Here is a 12,092-nt window from a genome sequence, read left to right on the forward strand (position 1 = left end):
CCATGTAGCTCCCACTGCAAAGCATCCCTGTCCATAAAGGACCATATGGCAAGTAACCTCAGAAGTATAGCAACCTCCTAAATACTGAGACCATAACCTGTCTCACTACGCATCACATCCTGAGCTCTCATAACGGTATCAAACCTATGAAGCCAATCTCGAGGGGATTACTTCTAGCCATGGAGGCACTTACGAAGCAAACATATTAATGATTTCTGCCCATGCGCAATATGACCTGAGTCAATAACTGCATAATGTCTCACTGCACATCACATCCTAAGCTCTCATAACGGTATCGAACCTATGAAGCCAATCTCGAGGGGATTGCTTCTGGCCATGGAGGCACTTACGAGGCAAACATATTAATGATTTCTGCCCATGCGCAATATGACCTGAGTCAATCACTGCAGAAACCACATCTGTCTTGGCATAACTAGCCAATGGATCATACCGGGCATCATTAGCCAAGGTATCCTACTCACCATGCATAGCCTCATCCTCATCTACAAGAGGTACTTTGCATCCTGGGAGCAAACTATAATTGTCCATAGAAGATGCATCAACAATCTCCATAGGAGTATAAACATGTGGAATACTTGAGACATATGACCGTCTCTGACCAAAATCAGGAAGTAATCGTGGCTGTCCCAACTTTATAACCTGCTCACCGTGGGAAAACCTCCCACTCCAAGGGAGATTAACTACCCCTGCAAAGAATTCGAAGGTAACTGTGCACTTACACCCTCCTGGAACACCACTCTCCTGCTATCCACAGTCCTGGGATGTCTAAGCATAGCATCCTCTCTGCAATAGACATCATGGCTACGTATCAGCTCTCTAGCTAAAGGATCCCATAACCTGTAGTCCCTGTTGGACTCACTGTATCCAAGGAAGATACACCTCCTCAATCTGGATCCAAACTGCTTGTGCATATCTCTAGAACGATGAGCATAAGCCTCGCAGCCAAACACACGTAAATGCTAATAACATGGTGCCCTGCCTATCAAGGACTCAAATGGCACTCTACCATCCAGAGATCTCCTGGGTGACCTGTTAAGCAAGTATGCAGCTGCCTTACATGCCTCAGCCTATCAAGTCCGAGAGCTAGACTTACTCTTGGAGTTCCCCCTTGAACATGATCTATTTCTACCAGTTGATTTGCCTCTAGAGTGCATATCATGGCTGTATTTCAGCCCATCAACAACTTGTAATTTCAGCCCATCATGCTGTAACATACAAAATGGCATCCAAATGGCATGTATCACTATAGCATTTGTGCATCCAACTTCTGAGCATAGGCATCCAAATAAGTGGCAATATCATGCATCCGTTGTACCCTCGTGACACTTGCAAGAAGTTATGCACGTACCAGCATACTACATAAGAGAGGGCCTAGCCCTGTGACGAGGGAGAGAATGGCTTGGGAGTGGTTGTACAGCATAAGAATGCAAGGTAATGCAAAAGAAAAATGGCACTGTACTTGTGCTGTCATTGTTTTTAAACAGCAATATCTTTTGATCCAAAAGTTGGATCAACTTGCGTCCAACAGCAAAGTTGTAGTGTTTTGAAGGATCTACAACTCTCTAGTTGGACATAGAGGCAAATTATGCACGGGTGAAAAGATATACAGTCTGCAAAATGGCTGTCTGTACACCGATCATCGAACTCGTACAAAAATGGCATTCTGCTCACTTTTACTGTCAGATTTCCAGACTTTTAAAAAAGAAATGTCACTCTTCTTCTCCAAAGTGGATGTTGTTGCTATCAGTGGACTGCTCTTCCTTTGCTCACGGGCTGGAGTTGCTGCTAGTGCTGGGATGTTCTTGTTCCTTTGCTCACATCTCTTCCTTTTGAAATAGCCTATACCGGTAATGGGGAAATACCGTCTAGATTTCTAAATGTCTGTAGACTTGTGGTCTTTACCTCATGATTTGTAAAGTCCCCTACAATGCTAACCTCCATGTTGGAAGTAATAAGTTGCTTGTTGCCAAAGATATTGAGGTGTTAGATCTTGACTTTTCAAGATATGGTGACACCTTCTTTGAGGTGGTCTTCACTGGTGGCTGCAACCAGCCTGGGATGACAAAGCCAGAAGAGGGGGAAGTACAGCCATATTCCATCTTAAACAGTGAAGCTTCACGACAGACGATTCTGCCACATGTGCTCTGATACTAGAGAGGAGGAAAGTAAGTGCTCTTTCTGCGAGTTGCTGCTGTATCGGTACTTGGTAGAAACATAAACCTCCCTCTGTCTGATGTTCGTTAGCTCGCTAACACTAGCTGTCGATAAAGGCCTGCAGCATGTCTGAACAGTAATTTGTGCCACTCCTGCCAACCAGCATTAGACCCAACAAATCAAAGAGCACACGAACACAAGCAATCACTTCCCAAATCGTGCTGCATATGACGGTAATGGTTTCTACAAACAGACGCCTTGTAGAGGAACACAGAGTGTCGCCCAGTTGCCACTAGTTGTAGCCAAAGCACCACTGCTCAGGGCCTCCAATGACGATGTGTGAGTGACAGACAGATTTGCCATCAATCCTTAAGCAAACAAGCTACTCTTACAACTGCCATGTCTACCCACTTCATGTTCCTCCTCCACATAAGACACCAATGCAGAGAAATCACAGCTTTGCTTGGTTCTCTTGGGCTTGGTTCTCTCGGTTCTTCCTGAAGCTCCCACCAGGCTGCTCCTCTTTGACCTTGCTGGCTATACTCACCAAGCTCTTACCAAGCTCTCCTTGGATCTGATACCAGTTGTGGGGAAAGAGGGAGCACACAGGAAGGGATAAGAGACATCGTATGTGGTGGAGCAACAGCTACTCCAGCTTATTCCTCTATCATATATATATGAGTATACACGGGCATTGTACAAGTGGGCGGGCACACTACCCTTTACCCCAACAGATATGTCCTCTTGTCATTTTAAGTTCTTGATAAGTTCTATTCTCATTGAAATAAATTGGATCGGTACACAACCCAAGGATCATTGCAATGAGAATAATATGGAGAATATTCTCTTTTTAAAATATGACTTTAATCTATCTACATCTATGCATTTCTACTTTCTAACACTACCATGTCTAGTTTTCTAGTTTTTCATATATTATATTATACAACTTGCACTACAAAAGAAAAATCAATGCATAGCATAAGCATAGTATTAATTCTTCTCTAGGTAGAAAATATGATTATAAAGGTAAATACATAATATAAGCATAAAAAGGTAATTGCATAACATAACATAAAAAGCCTTGGAGTAGTCAAACCTTAAGATAGTCTAACATAAGAAGCATTATAGTAAGTGCATACCATAAGAACATCTAAGTGTTTCTGATTTTAGTAAATTCTTACATCCATGTAGAGGTCATGAGAGTAAGGCTGGATGAAAAAAAGGGAGTGTGTTTTAGCTTTGTTACCAATGAGTTAATATGCCATGCATATCATATATATTGAGAAAGACTTGACACATGTTCAAAAGAGTGTAGCAAATATTGGGGAGGTATCCTTTCCATCACACCATCCTATACACAATAAAAGTTGGCATCTCAATCTTTCAAAACATATGAGTACAATTGATGAATCCTGGCTATCCAATTACTTTGATGGATTCCTATGCAAATACGGGCTATTAAGCTACAACCAAGCTTTGTTTCCAAGTAAAATTTACCCATGATGATCAATCTCCTATGTGAGGGCTTTTACGTGAGTGCTATTTGCAGAGAGATTACTACAAAAGTTCGAAGCATGGACCATAAAAAGAACTTTGGTGTAAAATTTTGAAGCAACTTGCCTGGATTAATGTCATCGATAGTGTCAAAAGCTGCAAGGACCAGTACAGGTCTACTTATTGACGCGACTTCACTTACATCACCCTCCTGGATTGATCCGAGGATTCCAGCAGATCAGATAAGCCCCGGACCTAGAGCCCGCTTGACACTTTGGAAGATGCATGGGAATTGCCGACAGCAATGAGTAGAATTTCAAACTACCACAAATGAGTTGAGAAGCTGCAAAATGAGAAAGATCGATGAGCACAACAAGGAACCAATGCAAAAGATTTACTGCATGACGCAGGGGGGTGAGGAGGAAGATCTGGCTGCTCTTTACACGAGTCGAGAGGTGTTCTTCCTGGTACTCTATTTCCTCTTTACACGAGTCCAGTAGCTTGAGGAAAGCCTAGAGTACAGAGACAAGAAAATGCTCGTAGTCGCTCCTTTCTTCCTTCTAGTGACAGAATTTGATGATCGATGGGGGCAGAATAGTAGCTAGCTATGATTTCTGACCATTGCCTCTTCCTCTCAATTCTTCCTTGTGCTCCTCTTCTTGCTCGTGCAGCACCCTGTCTAGATCTCCAGCATCCGCAAAAATGGGAGATTAGCAAGGGAAAAGCAGGGGGAAAGCAGGGGAAAACAGAGGCAGAGGGATTTGCGACTGAGAAAATTGAATGCGGGAGATGGATGTGGAGGACCTAAAAATTGAGGCGGGAGATGGAGGACTTGAGTGTGGCAAGGTCGACCTTTGAGAATCTTACATACGTTCAGGCAAGAATGTCCCCAAAATTTATTTTCCTGCCTCCCGCTTTCCCCCCTTCCCCCCCCTTCCCCTCAGATTTCTCCCCCCTTACATATGGTTCTAGGGTCACGTACATCCTCATATCGAGGCAACTGTATATATTGAAACACTGTGAAACTTGGTTTCAAAAAAACAATGCAATTTCAAGTCATTTCCACAAGGATTATGAAAGCTTTTATGTCATCCGGTAGAATTGTGCAAGTGGTGCCTGAAAAGTTTATATTGTACAAAATCGATCTTTAGATTCCACCGATCTCGAAATTGACATTTCAAAAGTCGATATGGGGTTTTTAAGCACTCCAGATGTTGGAAGGAGGCAAACCTTTGCATGGGCAATAGTAGATGGTTAGATAAGATAGCTGACAAGTGGCACTATGCATCGATAAAGGGAGCTCTCTTCTACGAGATTCTTGCCTCTAATTTCATTTAGAGTCACTATGGAAACCCGAAATCAATGGCATTGATTTCGCTCCGCTGTATCTACAAACCACGCTTATAACAATGCTCATACCTTAGGGAAGTTATTGAAGGTTCCTCGACTGTTGATAATCACATTGTAAGCCTTCCTTGAGAAGATGTAGTTTGTGAGATCCTCCAACAAGCCCCGTAGGGATGAGGGGAATTCTCATAAGCTTTCTATCTACATGCAATAATACAGTTTACATTTGGCTTTTAGTCTCATCTTATTCCTCTATCATTTTATCTGAGTGTATGAACTAGAATCTAACAGTTGGTATCAGAGCAGGTCATCTTAATAGCGTGAGGATTCCTTGTTTGCATGCTAGGTCTGTAGAACGAGAGTTTTATGCATGATGGAGACCAAGTCAGAAGCTGTGAAGCTGGCGACTTTTACTGGCAACAACTTCCATGCATGGCAACTGTCAGTGCGACTTTACCTCATGGAAAAAGGGTTATGGCCAATTGTCTCAAGAGCTTGTGCGAAGGATTCAGATGATTCTGCCAAGTGGGAGATCCAGAATGAAAAAGCTCTTGGTATTGTTGGTAGAGCCTTCGGCGCAAGGTACAACTAGCATCTCGACTTAACCACCAGTGCTACAGAAAATTGGTTGTCAATTGAAGCTTTGTTCGGTGCCCGTCTCAAGAACTCGAAGGTGATGTTAAAGCAAGCATTCTTTAGTCTGAAAATGGATGGAACTGTTTCTTTGGGAGAGCATCTGAATAAGATGCGATCGATCCTCAATCAACTTCTTCATCTTAAAGTGAAGGTTGACGATGATGACATTAAAGCGGTCCTCCCAACAAGTATGCTACCAGCGTATGATGGAATTACAAAAATTTTACGTGTGAGTGTAGACGTATCTTTGCCAGAATTAATCGCAACTCTCCTGGATGATGAGTGGCAATATAAATTGGATAGAAATTTTGAAATGGATCAAGCCTATATGTCAAAGGTATTTCCTCAGAAGGGGAAGGCGGCAAAGAAGGATCTGTCATGTGGATATTGTGGGAAGCCTGGACATCTAGAAGAATTTTGTTTCAAGAAAAGAGAGGATACTGAGAAAAGGAACAAGGAAACCGAAAAGAGTCACGGATCAGCTCATATTGTCGCAAAAGATGATGCTGCACTTTGCATGGCTACGCTAAGCTCCAATGATAACAAGTGGGCTTTTTAGCTAGTTGATAGATTTACAACAGAAGCATGAATCTTCTCTGTGAGCATTTCTTTCATCTTTGGTCGTGAACTGATGACAGTTTTCTTCTCTTGTTTTTGTGAAGAAAATATAACGACTTGATTTTCAAATTGCATTGAGAACTCTTGTTTTTTGTGTTCTCAGATTTTATTGAAAATCATTTTGTGTCATCAATCATACCTTTGCCCTGCTTTGATTTGAGGGGTGTGTTGGAAGGAGGCAAACCTTTGCATGGGCAATAGTAGATGGTTAGATAAGATAGCTGACAAGTGGCACTATGCATGGATAAAGGGAGCTCTCTTCTACGAGATTCTTGCCTCTAATTTCGTTTAGAGTCACTATGGAAACCCGAAATCAATGGCATTGATTTCGCTCAGCTGTATCTACAAACCACGATTATAACAATGATCATAGCTTAGGGAAGTTACAGAAGGTTCCTCGACGGTTGATAATCACATTGTAAGCCTTCCTTGAGAAGATGTAGATTGTGAGATCCTCCAACAAGCCCTGTAGGGATGAGGAGGATCCTCGATGGTGGAGTTCTCATAAGCTTTCTATCTACATGCAATAATACAGTTTGCATTTGGCTTTTAGTCTCTTCTTATTCCTCTATCATTTTATCTGAGTGTGTGAACTAGAATCTAACACCATAGCCAATGGAAATGGTCAAATTTTGCCTCTAAATTTTTTTGCCACTATTGTACAATAGTTAAAAAGTATTACGTGGGAGTATTGAGATGTTATTTTTGTAGCTAATGTGGTAACTGTCTAATGGAAGGTGTTCAAGCAGGTTTTTATGTGACCACTAGTTTCAGGTGACCATGCAATAGGGAGTATCATGCGGCCACGCCATAGTTGCCAATTGGACAAGATTCATGCATGAAGTGATAATGCTAGTGTGTCCAATTGCATAGGTACGTTGTCAGCCCCGGTGAGTGGGTTTTCAATGGAAGAACACAATTGTAACACTCTAATTTTAGCAAGTTGTGAGTACTTTTTCTTTTCTACTACTTTTTAAAGGATTTTTATGGATTTTTCACATTGAAAATTTGCCATGTTTCTAGACACAAACTCTCCAGTTGGGCATGTTAAACCTTTGAAATTGGTCAAGTCCTAGCATTGCAATGTTGTGTGATACTACACAATTCACCGTGACATTGCTTTTATGTGGCCAAGTCTTGCACCTATAATTTTTACTTGCATGCTTTCGAACACAATTGTAACACTCTAATTTTAGCAAGTTGTGAGTACTTTTTCTTTTCTACTACTTTTTAAAGGATTTTTATGGATTTTTCACATTGAAAATTTGCCATGTTTCTAGACACAAACTCTCCAGTTGGGCATGTTAAACCTTTGAAATTGGTCAAGTCCTAGCATTGCAATGTTGTGTGATACTACACAATTCACCGTGACATTGCTTTTATGTGGCCAAGTCTTGCATCTATAATTTTTACTTGCATGCTTTCGATTCTCTGATTTTATCCAACTTTTGAAATTTGATAATTATGACAATATTGGGAGAAAGTCTAGAAGCTTGAAAACCTTACAAGTGTGCAATACATAACAAAGATGTGGCAATGTTAAGAGAAAGGCTTTTGCTAACTCTGATTGCCATTGTGTACAAAACTTTCGAAACATTATTCAATGGAGTTTTAAACTTTTACTTAAGATTTATATAAAAGCTTAAAGCACCACTTTTTGCAACCATTGGTTAGCCATTGTTACATTGAATGAACATAATATATACAAATGGAAGCCCATGCACGTTACTGCACCATATACAAAGAGAAGCAAAATCCTACAAAGGTCTTGTAGGTTGATTATGCGACCATGGACCTCGGAATGTATCTTCTCTTCTTGCTCCAATGTTGCAAGATTTTGCAATGCAATTACGGTGACTACATTTGGACCCCCCTCATCTTGCATGCACACAAAGAAGTTTAGATGCTCCCATATTCAAAGATTCACAATTCCAACTACATCTCGTGTTGGAAGCTCAACATTGTCAACATTACTGCATTTTTTAAAGAGCATGGGCGTCGTCGATCCTCTCTTAGAATTTCCTCGGCTTTTTCTTGATAGAATAAGAGAGAAGCATGCTCGGGAGTCTATTTTTGTATCTCGGGGGGGTCACTCATCATATGTAACCCTATCACGTGAGTTCAACAGAAGGATTTTTTTTTTTCTAAAATTTACAGAAATAAATATACATAAGGGACTATTTAAAATAGTTTTGGAAAAAATTTACAAATTTGTATAGAAAAGGGGTACATTTTATTAATGAAATTTTTTATAGATAAGGGACTTTAATTATAGGCCTTGAACGCACGTGATATAGGGGGTTTATACATAGTGACCCCCCCGAGTTTTGTATTGGTTGACGCAAGTGGGCCGTCTTCGTATGTGCAACATGTTAGGTCTTATGCTCACATCAATGGGGGGCTGGGCTCTATAGATGTGCTACCGCCTTTATTGCAAGTGGGTGTTAAAGGTTCATTCTTCTTAGCCAATCATATGGTGTTCTTGTGGCAGTTTGGAAGCAAGTTTTTGGCCTCACATCGGGAGACAACTTTCATCAGTAATTTGCTGGCTCGTCTTCATTTTGCTTGATTTAAGGTGTTGGGTTACGAATAGGGAAAATAGGCTCACCACTTGGCTCTAAGGATGACAACTTATCAGCGTATTGTTTAGGATTTGGTCAAATAGGTTGTTATCCATTTTATTTAGACAATATTTGTTAATCAATTCACACACCTTGAAGAAAAGCTCACACTTGAAAGAAATGTATTTTTTTATGTCCTTGATATTCCACACCCTTCCTCCACAATTTTGTCTTCTCTAGCAATTGAAGGATAAGGATATCTTCACTAAACTACCATACATCTGCTCAATCCTAAGCCCAATGCCTTGCTATACTCCTATCAAGCTATCATTTCTAAACAAGCCTCAAACTTGTGACTTCAAACATTGGCAACCAATAGTGTTTGAGATGGGAATTTGTAGATTTAATGTATGTATTTCTATCATGAGCATGATCCTTATGAGTATTTTCGTATCCAAGCTAGCATGCACTAGATTGTTCATCTAGACCCAAAAAATCATTTTATCAATTTTCATTTGCGTTCAAAACATACCTAACTTCTTGCTGATTTTATGTCTCTACAAAAAACCCCCCAAAACCCACTTGATGAACTATATTGTTGGAATAATTCTTGCTTACAAACAAGTGATGAGGAGAAGCATTGCCTGCCCAAATGGTTTCTTAGCTCAACTGGTCAAGAAAACCTTTTGGCATTGGATTTTAGGTAAATTTGCTATCAGATTTTTAGCTATCTGAACCTGAAAATGTCCAAAGCGACTAAGATGTTAATCCCCATAATTCAAGGACCTACACAATTGGGATTCAATCACTAACACAAATAAGTAAATCTGTTTACAAGGCCAAGCATCCAAATCAAGGAGAAGCGATATCAAATCATGTCTACTTATCACAAAGAACCAAAGAAATGCCGTAAGGATGATCAAAGAATCATGGGTGTTCAAACATAACCTCGCATTAGGCAGAGCTTTTTTTAGTACATGATGCATACACACGACCTCTTCCAAGACATAAGGCCTTTCCAATGAATTTTTACTAGACAAGACTAGTCCATCGAGCATATCAAGAGTGAACCTAGCATTGTCGACATTGAAGTAGCAAACGACATGAATTTTTATCCAAACAAGACTAGTCCATCGAGCATATCAAGAGTGAACCTAGCTTTGTCGACATTGAAGTAGCGCACGGTGTCTTGCATAGTAAGAGCAGACCTCCAACCTGGGAGTGTTGATAGAAGAGAGCTTCTGGACGAAAAATGCAACATTTGCTGGAACATTTGTAGTAGTCGATGGAAATCTTTGACTGTGTGCAAGATTGGACATAGTGCAGGTGGATGGAGCAATTGGTTGTGTGCAAGAAGGTGAAGATGGAGTGTACATGAAAGCTGATGGAAGGGGAGGAAAGATCCATTTGGGGACAAGACTACAAGAGTCAGGTTACAAACTCGATTCTTTCTTTTCTTTTTTTATGTGCGAATAAGAGTTTTATATTAAGAAAAAGAAGAAAAGACATACAATTAAACCCTAACAAGAGCAACATACGATACTCTAAAATTTACTACTATTTACTATAGTAATGCAGAACTGAAAGCAATTCATCCAGCACAACAAAAATGATCAGAAAAGGCAATCTATCTAAAAACCACAGAATTACGAGTGAGCTAGATCCTATGAATAACCATTGCACAAAGAAAATTCCAGATAAATCTTTGACAATCTGTCATCTTCCCCCAATCACCTGATAGTGCATTCTTCCATCTATTTTTAGTAGACAGATGCTCACAATCCTAAACCATGTGAAAAATGTGTGCCATACAAGTCTTATAATAGCACAACCTGGAAACCAATGCAAGCGTGTTTCTAAAGAAAACCGACAAAGAGGGCAAATAGGAGACATATCCTCACCCCACTTAGCAAGCCTATCCTGAGTCAAAAATCCTACTAAAACCATCCTCCACAAAGTGAAATTTAGTCAAGCAAAGAAAATAGAAGACCAAGCACGCCTTAAGCGTAATCTCCATATGAGAATGCCATCATGTGAAACATAAGAGCTCAAGCCCCACCTAGGAATCCTTTTTTCTCAACGCTCATGGATGGTGCATGGTGAAAAACAAGCAAATATCCATTCTAAGCCATGAAAATGACATTATATGGCCATAATACTTTGCACAAGCCTTGAAATCTCGTAGTTTAAGTCTTGTGTAACATATGATGCCCAACCACTATCATTTGCAAGGCTAGACACACACCAATCCATGTTTTACAACGCTCATGCATGATGTAGGGTGAAAACCTTGGAAATATCCATTCCAAGCCATGCAAATGAAATCAGATGGACATGATACTTTTCACGCGATTTTGCAAAGTATAATGGCCTTTGAATACCATTTTCATGGCTAAAAACATAGTGATGCATCTTATTCAATGCTCATGCATGATGCATGGTGAAAATCTAGGAAATATCGATTCCAAGCCATGCAGATCACATCAAATGGCCATGATAGTTTTCAAAGGCATTAAAATTACCTAATTTAAGGCTTGTAAAATGTATCATGTCCATGGAATACCATTTGCATGGCTAGTGATGCAACGTTTCCAATGCTCATGTGTGATGCATGGTGAAAAACTAGGAAATGTCCATTCCAAGCCATCCAAATGACATCATATGTCCAAGATACTTTGAATAGGACTTACACTCCAATATTTTAAGGCTTATATGAAGTATTATGCACACCCATGAATTCTTTTCAACGCTCATGCATGATGCATGGTGAAAAACTAGAAAATATCCATTTTAAGCCATGAAAACGATGCGGGATGGCCATAATACTTTGCACAGTTCTTGAATTCACCTTTTTAAAGGCTTGTGAAAAGTATCATGCCCATCAAATACCATTTTCATGGCTAGAAGCATAACGATGCATGCTGGGAAATATCCATTCCAAGCCATGAACATGACATCAAATGGCCATGATACTTTGCAAAGGAATTGAACTCACCTATTTTAAGGATTTTGTAAAGTTTCAGACCCATTTAATACCATTCTCATGGCTAGAATCACACCAATGCATGTTTTTCAATGCTCATGCATGATGCATTGTGAAAAACTATGAAAAATCCACTCCAAGCCAAGGAAATGATATCCAATGGTCATGAAACTTTGCATAGGCCTTAAAATTCCCTACTTTAAGTCTTGTGAAAAGTATCATGCCCATAAAATACCGTTTTCATGGCTAGAAGCATATCGATGCATGTTTTTCAACGC

The sequence above is a fragment of the Dipteris shenzhenensis genome, chromosome 16, assembly GCF_047967505.1.
Source record: "Dipteris shenzhenensis isolate YYH24624 ecotype China chromosome 16, Dip_SZ_1.0, whole genome shotgun sequence".
Taxonomy (NCBI): domain Eukaryota; kingdom Viridiplantae; phylum Streptophyta; class Polypodiopsida; order Gleicheniales; family Dipteridaceae; genus Dipteris; species Dipteris shenzhenensis.